General features: G+C 45.8%; 1 protein-coding gene across 3 annotated transcripts in view; it reads left to right on the top strand.

The window, feature by feature from the left end:
- arhgef2.L (Rho/Rac guanine nucleotide exchange factor 2 L homeolog) overlaps positions 1 to 12709 on the top strand; it is a 116119-nt gene that overhangs the window by 82143 nt on the left and 21267 nt on the right. The window lies entirely within an intron of this gene.

Raw genomic sequence — 12709 nt, 5'->3', positions numbered from 1 at the left:
TATGTGAGACTCAGTTTCAGGTACAAACCCAGAGACCAACAGAACCTCCCCCTCATCATTAATCATACAGCCCCCCCACATCGGCTTCTTTGCATCTCATAAATATCCCCACGAGGATGTGGCTAATTAGTGTCTGAGTGTCCCACATTATGTCTCATATCTCTGCTGTTCCACAGTGATGCACTGACTGTATCGACAACGTTTTGGCTAATGCTTTTAGGCTTTGAACCAAGAATTTATAAAGTTCTCCTCCCAGGACACAAATAAGCACTCACTGATATAAATAAACATTGGGGTGTCACCCTGCTATAATTCCAGGGGTACCCAGGGTACAAATAAGCACTCACCCCAAATCTCCCCCTAACTGACCTTCAGACTGGGCCCCCTTAGCTCATAACAAGGTTACAGATATATAGAAACATTGGGGTGTCACCCTGCTATAGTTCCAGGGGTACCCAGGGTACAAATAAGCACTCACCCCAAATCTCCCCTAACTGACCTTCAGACTGGGCCCCCTTAGCTCATAACAAGGTTACAGATATATAGAAACATTGGGGTGTCACCCTGCTATAGTTCCAGGGGTACCCAGGGTACAAATAAGCACTCACCCCAAATCTCCCCCTAACTGACCTTCAGACTGGGCCCCCTTAGCTCATAACAAGGTTACAGATATATAGAAACATTGGGGTAACAGTCACCCTGCTATAGTTCCAGGGGTACCCAGGGTACAAATAAGCACTCACCCCAAATCTCCTCCTAACTGGCCTTCAGACTGGGCCCCCTTAGCTCATAACAAGGTTACAGATATATAGAAACATTGGGGTGTCACCCTGCTATAGTTCCAGGGGTACCCAGGGTACAAATAAGCACTCACCCCAAATCTCCCCCTAACTGGCCTTCAGACTGGGCCCCCTTAGCTCATAACAAGGTTACAGATATATAGAAACATTGGGGTGTCACCCTGCTATAGTTCCAGGGGTACCCAGGGTACAAATAAGCACTCACCCCAAATCTCCACCTAACTGACCTTCAGACTGGGCCCCCTTAGCTCATAACAAGGTTACAGATATATAGAAACATTGGGGTGTCACCCTGCTATAGTTCCAGGGGTACCCAGGGTACAAATAAGCACTCACCCCAAATCTCCCCCTAACTGACCTTCAGACTGGGCCCCCTTAGCTCATAACAAGGTTACAGATATATAGAAACATTGGGGTAACAGTCACCCTGCTATAGTTCCAGGGGTACCCAGGGTACAAATAAGCACTCACCCCAAATCTCCTCCTAACTGGCCTTCAGACTGGGCCCCCTTAGCTCATAACAAGGTTACAGATATATAGAAACATTGGGGTGTCACCCTGCTATAGTTCCAGGGGTACCCAGGGTACAAATAAACACTCACCCCAAATCTCCCCCTAACTGACCTTCAGACTGGGCCCCCTTAGCTCATAACAAGGTTACAGATATATAGAAACATTGGGGTGTCACCCTGCTATAGTTCCAGGGGTACCCAGGGCACAAATAAACACTCGCCCCAAATCTCCCCCTAACTGGCCTTCAGACTGGGCCCCCTTAGCTCATAACAAGGTTACAGATATATAGAAACATTGGGGTGTCACCCTGCTATAGTTCCAGGGGTACCCAGGGTACAAATAAGCACTCACCCCAAATCTCCCCCTAACTGACCTTCAGACTGGGCCCCCTTAGCTCATAACAAGGTTACAGATATATAGAAACATTGGGGTGTCACCCTGCTATAGTTCCAGGGGTACCCAGGGTACAAATAAGCACTCACCCCAAATCTCCCCCTAACTGACCTTCAGACTGGGCCCCCTTAGCTCATAACAAGGTTACAGATATATAGAAACATTGGGGTGTCACCCTGCTATAGTTCCAGGGGTACCCAGGGTACAAATAAGCACTCACCCCAAATCTCCCCCTAACTGACCTTCAGACTGGGCCCCCTTAGCTCATAACAAGGTTACAGATATATAGAAACATTGGGGTAACAGTCACCCTGCTATAGTTCCAGGGGTACCCAGGGTACAAATAAGCACTCACCCCAAATCTCCTCCTAACTGGCCTTCAGACTGGGCCCCCTTAGCTCATAACAAGGTTACAGATATATAGAAACATTGGGGTGTCACCCTGCTATAGTTCCAGGGGTACCCAGGGTACAAATAAGCACTCACCCCAAATCTCCCCCTAACTGGCCTTCAGACTGGGCCCGCTTAGCTCATAACAAGGTTACAGATATATAGAAACATTGGGGTGTCACCCTGCTATAGTTCCAGGGGTACCCAGGGTACAAATAAGCACTCACCCCAAATCTCCACCTAACTGACCTTCAGACTGGGCCCCCTTAGCTCATAACAAGGTTACAGATATATAGAAACATTGGGGTGTCACCCTGCTATAGTTCCAGGGGTACCCAGGGTACAAATAAGCACTCACCCCAAATCTCCCCCTAACTGACCTTCAGACTGGGCCCCCTTAGCTCATAACAAGGTTACAGATATATAGAAACATTGGGGTAACAGTCACCCTGCTATAGTTCCAGGGGTACCCAGGGTACAAATAAGCACTCACCCCAAATCTCCTCCTAACTGGCCTTCAGACTGGGCCCCCTTAGCTCATAACAAGGTTACAGATATATAGAAACATTGGGGTGTCACCCTGCTATAGTTCCAGGGGTACCCAGGGTACAAATAAACACTCACCCCAAATCTCCCCCTAACTGACCTTCAGACTGGGCCCCCTTAGCTCATAACAAGGTTACAGATATATAGAAACATTGGGGTGTCACCCTGCTATAGTTCCAGGGGTACCCAGGGCACAAATAAACACTCGCCCCAAATCTCCCCCTAACTGGCCTTCAGACTGGGCCCCCTTAGCTCATAACAAGGTTACAGATATATAGAAACATTGGGGTGTCACCCTGCTATAGTTCCAGGGGTACCCAGGGTACAAATAAGCACTCACCCCAAATCTCCCCCTAACTGACCTTCAGACTGGGCCCCCTTAGCTCATAACAAGGTTACAGATATATAGAAACATTGGGGTGTCACCCTGCTATAGTTCCAGGGGTACCCAGGGTACAAATAAGCACTCACCCCAAATCTCCCCCTAACTGACCTTCAGACTGGGCCCCTTAGCTCATAACAAGGTTACAGATATATAGAAACATTGGGGTGTCACCCTGCTATAGTTCCAGGGGTACCCAGGGTACAAATAAGCACTCACCCCAAATCTCCCCCTAACTGACCTTCAGACTGGGCCCCCTTAGCTCATAACAAGGTTACAGATAAATAGAAACATTGGGGTGTCACCCTGCTATAGTTCCAGGGGTACCCAGGGTACAAATAAACACTCACCCCAAATCTCCCCCTAACTGACCTTCAGACTGGGCCCCCTTAGCTCATAACAAGGTTACAGATATATAGAAACATTGGGGTGTCACCCTGCTATAGTTCCAGGGGTACCCAGGGTACAAATAAACACTCACCCCAAATCTCCCCCTAACTGACCTTCAGACTGGGCCCCCTTAGCTCATAACAAGGTTACAGATATATAGAAACATTGGGGTGTCACCCTGCTATAGTTCCAGGGGTACAAGGAAATTAGAATGAGTTTGGGCCTGACTGTAGCAGTGATTATTAGAGAAGCAGCAGAGGATGTGACTGATTATTATTAATTAGTATAACAGAATAATTTGGACTAATGGCACCTGCTCTGTGTGTAGAGGATTCGGCTGAATATCCGGTTGGTTATTCCCAGACGGGATGAGGAAGAGGAGGAAACACAGTAACAGGGGCTTTCAGTGATTTTAATGATTTCCAGTAAATGAATCAAATACACTAGGAGGGCGCCAGATCCATTTCTGTAGCTTCTTTTGGTGGGGGGTGTTGTCCTTTGGGGCAAATAGTTGGACCCCAACACAACTCGCAGCTTCAGCCTTGCACAACATATCCCATTGTTTACTTCTTTTGCACCCCCACAGCAAATATTCCAGCAAAGGTAATTTTATGACGAGTCCTGTAGGTTTGCTGGTGTGTGAGAAGTACTATAAAACTATTCCAGTACATATATATATATATATTCCATACAGTTTAGCAGGAACAGCCCGTTAGAGAGACGCTGCAGAATGTGGCTGAATACAGAGCTGTAGAATAGGACATGGGGGCAATGAATTCATCTTTGTGGTTGTACCTGCCCTTTCCTTCCTCACCCCCCACTTTCTCTTGTGATCTGCCGATGTGATCTGCTTGTGCTCACTAGTGAAACCGGAACCCCAGCCAGGGATGGGAACCCACTCATGGGGCCCTGTCTAGATGCACAGATGCAGTTGCACAGATGCAGTTGCACAGATGCAGTTGCACAGATGCAGTTGCACAGATGCAGTTGCACAGATGCAGGCGTTGGTATGGAGAGAGTTAAGTGCCAGGCTGAGTGTGTGGGTGAGGAGGAGGCTGGTATGGAGTGACTCTCCCATGGGAAATGAGCTGATAAGAGTCATTATCTCAGCCTTGAGCAGCTCACAGCCCAGAGACTCAAATAGCTAAAGTGGCATCTTTGTGCTGCGTTCATGTGTCTGGTGCCCACTGACTTGCTCTGGGTTTGTAAGGGCACCAAATGCAGATTGTCCTTATTTGGCCTTGAAATTCCTACACTCAAAGACACTGTCCATAAGCTGATGTTGGTGGGTGACTGAGGATGCTGGGAATAGCTCCCTTAGAACAGTCTGTTTTCCATTTACTGGGAGAGAAGCAGGAAGTCTGTGACTCAAGGAGTAGGTGGGACTAGTGCACTCTGATGCCATTTTATTGGGGGAGCAACAGGGAGCCTGTGACTCAAGCAGTGGGTCGTATTAGGACATTCTGATGCATTTTTATAGGGGGGAGAGGAACAGCGAGTCTGTGACTCAAGCAGTGGGTGGGACTAGTGCATTGTGATGACATTTTATAGGTGGAGTGAAACAGCGAGTATGTGACTCAAGCAGGGGGGTGGTATTAGGACATTCTGATGACATATAGGAGGAGAGGAAAAGAAAGTCTGTGACTCAAGCAGTGGGTGGGACTAGTGCATTCTGATGACATTTTATATGGGGAGTGAAACAGCGAGTCAGTGACTCAAGCAGGGGGTGGGACTAGAACACTTTGATGTAAACTGACCTGTACCTGTACAGTGAGACTCCAATGACTCCAAAAGTAGAGCAGACTAAAACATGTCAGTGGCACCTAATAGGGGGAGGGGCATGGAGCAATGGGCTGGACTAGAACACCCTGATGGCCGCTTACATGGAAAGGGTCGGGATGCTTTTAGCTCAGCCAGTGTGAATGTTTTATGTCTAGAAAATTAAAGGCAAAATAATTGATATTCGTTACAGATGTGTGTATGGTTACTCTGTGCTGGGGCTCAGTTCCCTGAGCTGCACAGTCGTTTAGCAGACCTGGCCCTATACAGACTTGTCCTGATATCATGGGCGCCTGTGGCAGTGCCAGTCCATAAAAGGGAGCCAAAATGTTAAGACAAGTTTATTTTTGTTTGTAGACTGTTCCCTTCATCTTCCTGAACTACAGGAACAGGATAATTATTATTAAATGAATTTCTGTTGAGTGAGGAACCAGAAATGAGCAGCTACACTGAGGGCCCGGGACCTGAACCTTTACAGTGTAATCAGTTAGTATATAATGCTGCTTCTTTACATTAGTATTATTATTATTATTATTATTGCTTCTTTATGTCTCAGTTGGAGAAGCAGGAACACAATCCATCCAAATACATCCGAGGGCCTTGTTCCTTAATACAAATTTCTTTACTGCCCTCCTATTCATAGTCACCTACAGCCAGAGGAATACAGTTCATTGTTACATGGGAACTCACCCCAAATTCACCCTTGCCCAAAATCAGGCAAGGCCAGTGTGGTGTTCATGCAAATGGCCTGTAGATGTCACTGTGCTCCTGCTTGTACTGTGCATACTTCCTGGTGTCGTGAAAGTTACTGTTGTGTAATGCCTGCATGACTCTGCTAATAAAGCACTGTTCTACTCTACTCATCCTCGGCTACCCAAAACATAACAGCCAGTTAAGGGGATATTTATGGTGAGTGTTTATTTGTGCCCTGGGTACCCCTGGAACTATAGCAGGGTGACACCCCAATGTTTCTATATATCTGTAACCTTGTTATGAGCTAAGGGGGCCCAGTCTGAAGGTCAGTTAGGGGGAGATTTGGGGTGAGTGTTTATTTGTACCCTGGGTACCCCTGGAACTATAGCAGGGTGACACCCCAATGTTTCTATATATCTGTAACCTTGTTATGAGCTAAGGGGGCCCAGTCTGAAGGTCAGTTAGGGGGAGATTTGGGGTGAGTGATTATTTGTACCCTGGGTACCCCTGGAACTATAGCAGGGTGACACCCCAATGTTTCTATATATCTGTAACCTTGTTATGAGCTAAGGGGGCCCAGTCTGAAGGTCAGTTAGTGGGAGATTTGGGGTGAGTGTTTATTTGTACCCTGGGTACCCCTGGAACTATAGCAGGGTGACACCCCAATGTTTCTATATATCTGTAACCTTGTTATGAGCTAAGGGGGCCCAATATGAAGGTCAGTTAGGGGGAGATTTGGGGTGAGTGTTTATTTGTGCCCTGGGTACCCCTGGAACTATAGCAGGGTGACACCCCAATGTTTCTATATATCTGTAACCTTGTTATGAGCTAAGGGGCCCCTTAAACCAAAAAGTCCAAAAACTAAAATAATTCACACATTATTACTGCGTAACAAAACAAACAATAGATCTGTTATGCCTACACAAACCACACTTTTATGTGAATCTCATTCCCTAGCCTCTGTGCTGGAAGGGCCGGTCCCTGAGTCCACCACCCCTTCTGGGAAATCAGTCTGCAGTGACACGGTCTGATACACTGGAGCTGGTGGTAAAGAGGTTAAAGTACATGGTTGGTTTACAGTCCATATTACTGTTCAGGACGTGACTCAGAATGTATTGTACTCTTTGCTATGATAACCAAAAATGAAAACCAATAGCAAATTGTCTCAGAATATCCCTCTCTAACTAAAGGTGGCCATACACGGGCCGATAAAAGCTGCAGACAGACCAAGTCGGCAGCTTATTGGCCCGTGTATGGGGCCCCCCGACAGGCTTCCCCGATGGTGATCTGGCCGAAAGTCGGCCAGATCTTGATCAGATGGGACAAAAGATCCCGGCGGATCGCGGCCGCATCTGTTCGTTGATGCGGTCCCTTGATCCGACCCCCATTCGTATTCGTTGGGCCCACGATCGGATCAGCCTGATATTGCCCACCTCAAGGTGAGAGAGAGATCCACTAGTTTGGTGACCGCCAAACGAGCGGATCTCTCCGTGTATGGCCACCTTAAAAGTTAGTTTAAATGTGAACAACCCCATACACTAGCAGATACAACATGTCGACAGATTAAGTCACAGCTTATTGGCCAGTGTATGGGGCCCTCAAACAGGCTTCCCCAATCAATATCTGTCCGAAAGTTGGCCAGATGTGGATCAGGTGGGTTTAATAATACCATTGGATCGAGGATGTGCTGATCCATTCTACTGGAGTTCTGATGAAGTAGAGTTTCACTGATCCATTGGGTTGAGGTGCTGAGGGAGAGAAGCTTTGGTGACTTATTGTAGACGGTGACGAGGGAGAGAAGTTGTGCTAGACTGTGAGTGCTGAGAGAGAAGCTGGTACTGATGGATATAAGAGATATTATCTGATTCATTGCAGTGTTGATCCGCTACAGCAGGTGCTCAGGAAGAGAACCAGCGCATAGATATTGTAGCTTTGGTTTTCATTTAAAATCCTCAGGAATTAAGAGCAGCCCAGGTCCTGTGTGTGACTTCGGGTGGTTCTGCTATATAACAAATTTGATTTTTGGAAGGCGCACACCCAATTTCAATTTCATAGTGAGGTGCTTGTCCCATGAAGACCGCCCATATAGAGTCTCCAAAAAATCAAACAAAAAATAAATATAGGGACTGCGCACTCAGAATTTAAAAAGGCCAAAGTTTATTACAGTTACAAAAAATTACACTCACATGTTCAGCTATGGCTCAGTATTTTATGCCTTTTTATCCTTTTCGTAATATCTTATGGATTTTTCTCCTGATGAAGACCACTTTTGTGGTCGAAACGCGTTAGGGCCAATACTGGGCCATAGCTGAACATGTGAGTGTAATTTTTTGTAAATGTAATAAACTTTGGCCTTTTTAAATTCTGAGTGTGCAGTCCCTATATTTATTTATTTATTTATTTATTTCAGGTGGTTCTGTTCCCGTGCCATTCTTCTGTGCCAGCTCAGGGGGTGCTGTATATGAGGGAGGGCACAAGTAATTATATATACACACAGGCTGCAGTCAGTACCTGGTACTGAGGGATTTGGTTCATTTCACAGCAGATAAGCCAGTTTCTCTGAAGTTTCTTGTGAAGCTGATGTTCTCCAGCTGTTATGCATACCTCCTGCTTCTCTGCCTCAACTGCTTCATTTCACCCCTTTGGCTCCAGAATAGAGCAGTGTCGCTTGAGTGAACCCATTATACCTGGGCAGTCACTGGTCCATGACAAATGCAATGCTGTAAAGCTCAGGACACACGAGAAGAGCCATAGATGAGGGCACTAAACAAGTGGACCTTTGCCCAGTTTTAACTCTTTCTCCTGGATTATACTGCACGAGAAGTAGGAGGACCAAATCGACGCACTGATGTGGTCATCATCTGATATTTATTGGTCAGACTATCCGAAAGGCCCCATACACGGGTCAATAGGCTGCTAACTTTGTGTTATCACCCTGTGTAGGTCCACCTTAGGGCAGAGGCCTTTAGACTATGGTCTCCAATGCGGTCCAACATTTGGGATGAAAACATGGCTTCTTTCCTAGAGCTGAATATATATCCAAGGCAATATCTAAGCATTCAACCTAAGCTCTCAGTTCTACTTGGCCTTCAGACTGAGCACTTTATCCACTGCTTTGACCTCTCTTAGTAGAGCCAGGTCCTCAGTTTGGGAAGCATCGTTATAAGGAACGTCGGCTTGGGTGGGACAGTTGGATCTATTTGATGTTCCACTGAGTAGCTCTCCAGACGTTGCTAGCCTCTGTATAATTCCTTGTCTTATTAATGTAATCACTGTGACACAGAGCAGGGCTCCTGGTTCCTAATGTCCCAGGCACAGGTTTTATTGGGAAATCAGACAAAATTACTGTCTGCCCAAGAGCAAGCAGCACAGAGGCGCTAATGAATAATGTTCCCAAGTGAAATACACAGAAAAAGGCAAATAAGTGGCATTATAATTGACCAGTCATGAGAGATTTTTGAAGCTATTTTTTTTAAGATAACCTTGACCAGTGGGTGGTGTTGTGACCTTGATGCCCATATATATAATATTAAATATGGCAGCTCCCACACATGGTAATAAATATAAATATGCAGATAACTATGAGTCACTGTGTAGAATGCGTGACTGTCAGGGGAAATGAGTTGCACAGAAGTGTTGATGCAGCCCTAGACATACAGTGCCCTGCTTATAGGAGATGCCACCTAACTCTGATTTAAATGCCACATGGCAACCACGTGGCAACCAGCTGACTGGCAGAGAGTACAGACTTTTATGCAGAGAGGTCGGTACTTTCCCGTCAATAGCACCTTGGTGGTAAAATGTCACTCACCCCACTTGCAGGCCTAAAAATAGTCCCCGTCTGCTGTGAGACAATAAGCCGGACAACCAACAGGAAGATGGCTCTTAGTTCAACATCCTGCCGTAATTCTGCTCCAATGGCACAAGCCCCGGCCTGTTTCCTCCTGCCCTTCCCCTGGGCCCGTGTGCCCATAATGTTCCTATTTATGCTGTATTCCAAAATGTTCTACATGCTGATGTAGAGGAACAAAATACACCCCCCTCCAAAGAAGCTGACTGCCACCCACCTTAATTGCCAAAAGGCCTTCCACGGAATGATATCGTCCTCTTCCTCCCAAGCACAGACTCTATTCATTTGATATTTTCTGCTTCCCTACTTGACCCTCATCATTTGACCTTCTTCCATCTCGGGCCATCACCTATACATTGTATTGAGGCAACACCAGCTGAAATACCCCACCTCTTTCTGCTTGCCAATTCTAGTGGCTGTTTGGCCTTTCAGCTTCAGACTTGGGCTTTCTCCAACATCTACGTGGCTTTTGTACATCTCCAGGTTGTTCTTTCTATATATGATGCACCTCAGTTGTCCATGAGCATCATACCAGAATCTAACCATGGTTCTCCATTTCTTCTGTCCCTAAAGTCAAACAGCAAACATTAAATTTACAAGGCATGCTGTCAAGTCCCCCTTTATAAAGGCCTTGGGAAACACTCTATAGCACATGTAGTCTGGAGTAGCCCATTCATTTATGATTGGGGTGGTGGTGGCAAGGTTCTCTCACAAGAGCAATCTGTAGCCCATAGAAAATGGAGACATTACATTTTGTATTTCATAACTAGTCCTGCCTGCTGGCCCAGGTGCATGTAGATCTTTTGTTGTGACCAACTCCTACATGAGGGACATCATTATTCAAGAACCATTAATAGGAAATGCAAGAGCCCCACTTCCTTTTTTACCAGGAAACCATAGTAACTTATGAGTTGTTGCCCAACAGCACTTAACCCTTCCACTTTACCCTTGCCTTCCTTTAAAGTAACACATCTCCAAACTGAAATATCCAGGAGCTTTATGCAAGAGGCCAAAACTGTCGGCTGGCTGAAAATTCTGAGAGTTGTGGGGTGGCAGTCACCCGATGAGAAATGTTCAGTTGCCCTTTGGGCGTAATCCTTTAACATTTTGCCTTCGATGGGGGTGAATATGTTCCTTCTCAGGGAGTGAAGATGATGACGGCAGAGAGAATGCACCACAAGTGGGGGTGTGGGGAGGCAGCTCAGTGTGTGGGTGTAAGGAAAAAATAAAATTGCCTGTAACGTATGGAAAGGAGCTGAAGCATCATGTATTTATTTATTCAGCACCTTCCACTGTGTCTTTATAATCGGCCCCCAGAGATGACGGGGCCTGGGGGAGGGAAAGCTCAGCCCCTGCAGAGGGGAATGTGTTTGGGTTATAATAAGGTAGGAAATTCCTTCATTAACACACAGTCATTAGCAGAACGGTAACTGGTGCGGGGGGAGCTGAGACTATAAAATGACGGCATCTTTGACCAGAAATGTTTTCCTTTTTTCACGGGTTTTTTTGGTATATACATATCACGTGTCACCAAAATGGCTGCCAATGCTCCCTGGCCTATCAAATGCAGCCACAGGGTCAGCTGCTCAATATTCTTGTTGCTGGACTGTCCTTAGGTTCTGAATTGCTTTAGTGCTCCCAGAGGCTTATGCTGACCGTACAATAAAGTCATAGGGAATTATATTACAGCCAGTTTCTGGTACGTGTATGTTGGACAGATGATCCACAGCTCTTCTTTGTTTCCTTCTCCTCTGATCTATATTTTTATTTGTATAGCGCTCCTTGAGGGTAAAGCACTGTACAGCAGAACAATACATTAGTAGTAATAAACAAGGGGTCATTGCAATAATAAATACAAATAAGTATAAAAATACAACACATATAAATATAGAGTATAGTTACACTAAAGATTAAGTACTCAATGTCAAAGAACCAAAAGGATGGAGGTCCATGCCCCGTAGAGCTTACAATCTAAATGGGAGGGTAACTTACAGACACAAATAGGGCGGTGGGGTATTCAAGTGCTGTAGATCACAGTGGGTGAAACTGCCATATAAGTGCCAGTTCTCAGTTCAGGGGTTATGTGAGTGATCCAAGAGGGAGTCTTTGAGTTTAGTTCTGAAGACATTGAGGGAGGATTCTCTTTGGAGAGATTCAGGAATGGCGTTCCAAATATAAGGAGCAGCAAGACACAAGGGTTTGACGTGAGAAACAGCAGTAGTAGTGGGGGGTACAACCAAGTTGTTGCTCTCAGAGGAGGATTTGGCCAGGAACATATAGAGAGACAAGAGATGAGATGTAGTCAGGTGCAGAGGAATGAAGAGCTTTGAAGGTTATGAGGAGGAGTTTATAAGTTATTCTTTGTTTTATAGGAAGCCATGATAAGGACTTGAGCAGGGGAGGGGTCTGTACCCTTTTGGATGAGAGGAGGATAATTCTGGCAGCAGTGTTTAATACAGACTGTAGAAGGGAGAGATGGGAGTTAGGGAGGTCAGTTAGTAGAAGGTTACAGTAATCTAGTCGGGATAGGATGAGAGCCTTGGCTGTATTAGGTGAAATAAAGGGACAGATTTTGACAACATTGCTTATGAAAAAGTGACCGGTTTTGACAGTGATGTTAATATGATCAGAGAAAGTGAGAGGAGTCAAATATTACCCCCAGACAGTGTTTGGGCTGTCGGCCACCCTTTCCAGGTCAAAAGGATGAATATTGTAACCGATAGCCCAAAAGCAATACATATGGTTTTATACAACCAAAAATTGCCTCCAAGCCTGGAATTCAAACATAAGCACCTGCTTTGTGGCCACCGGGAGCAACATCCAAGGGGTCGGTGAGGAACATGGTGTTATCAAGCCACCGGTTGGGGAACATTGCTGTGTAGAGTATGGATACTGACGATGAGTAGGCCAAAAGCTCAAGAGAATCAGCCAATGTATGGCAGCCTTTATGTTCTCATGACAGAGCTGCTTCCT

The sequence above is a fragment of the Xenopus laevis genome, chromosome 8L (genome assembly GCF_017654675.1).
Source record: "Xenopus laevis strain J_2021 chromosome 8L, Xenopus_laevis_v10.1, whole genome shotgun sequence".
NCBI classification, from domain to species: Eukaryota; Metazoa; Chordata; class Amphibia; order Anura; family Pipidae; genus Xenopus; species Xenopus laevis.
Note: the sequence above shows the minus strand (reverse complement) of the source record. Positions and strands in the feature narration are given on the sequence as shown.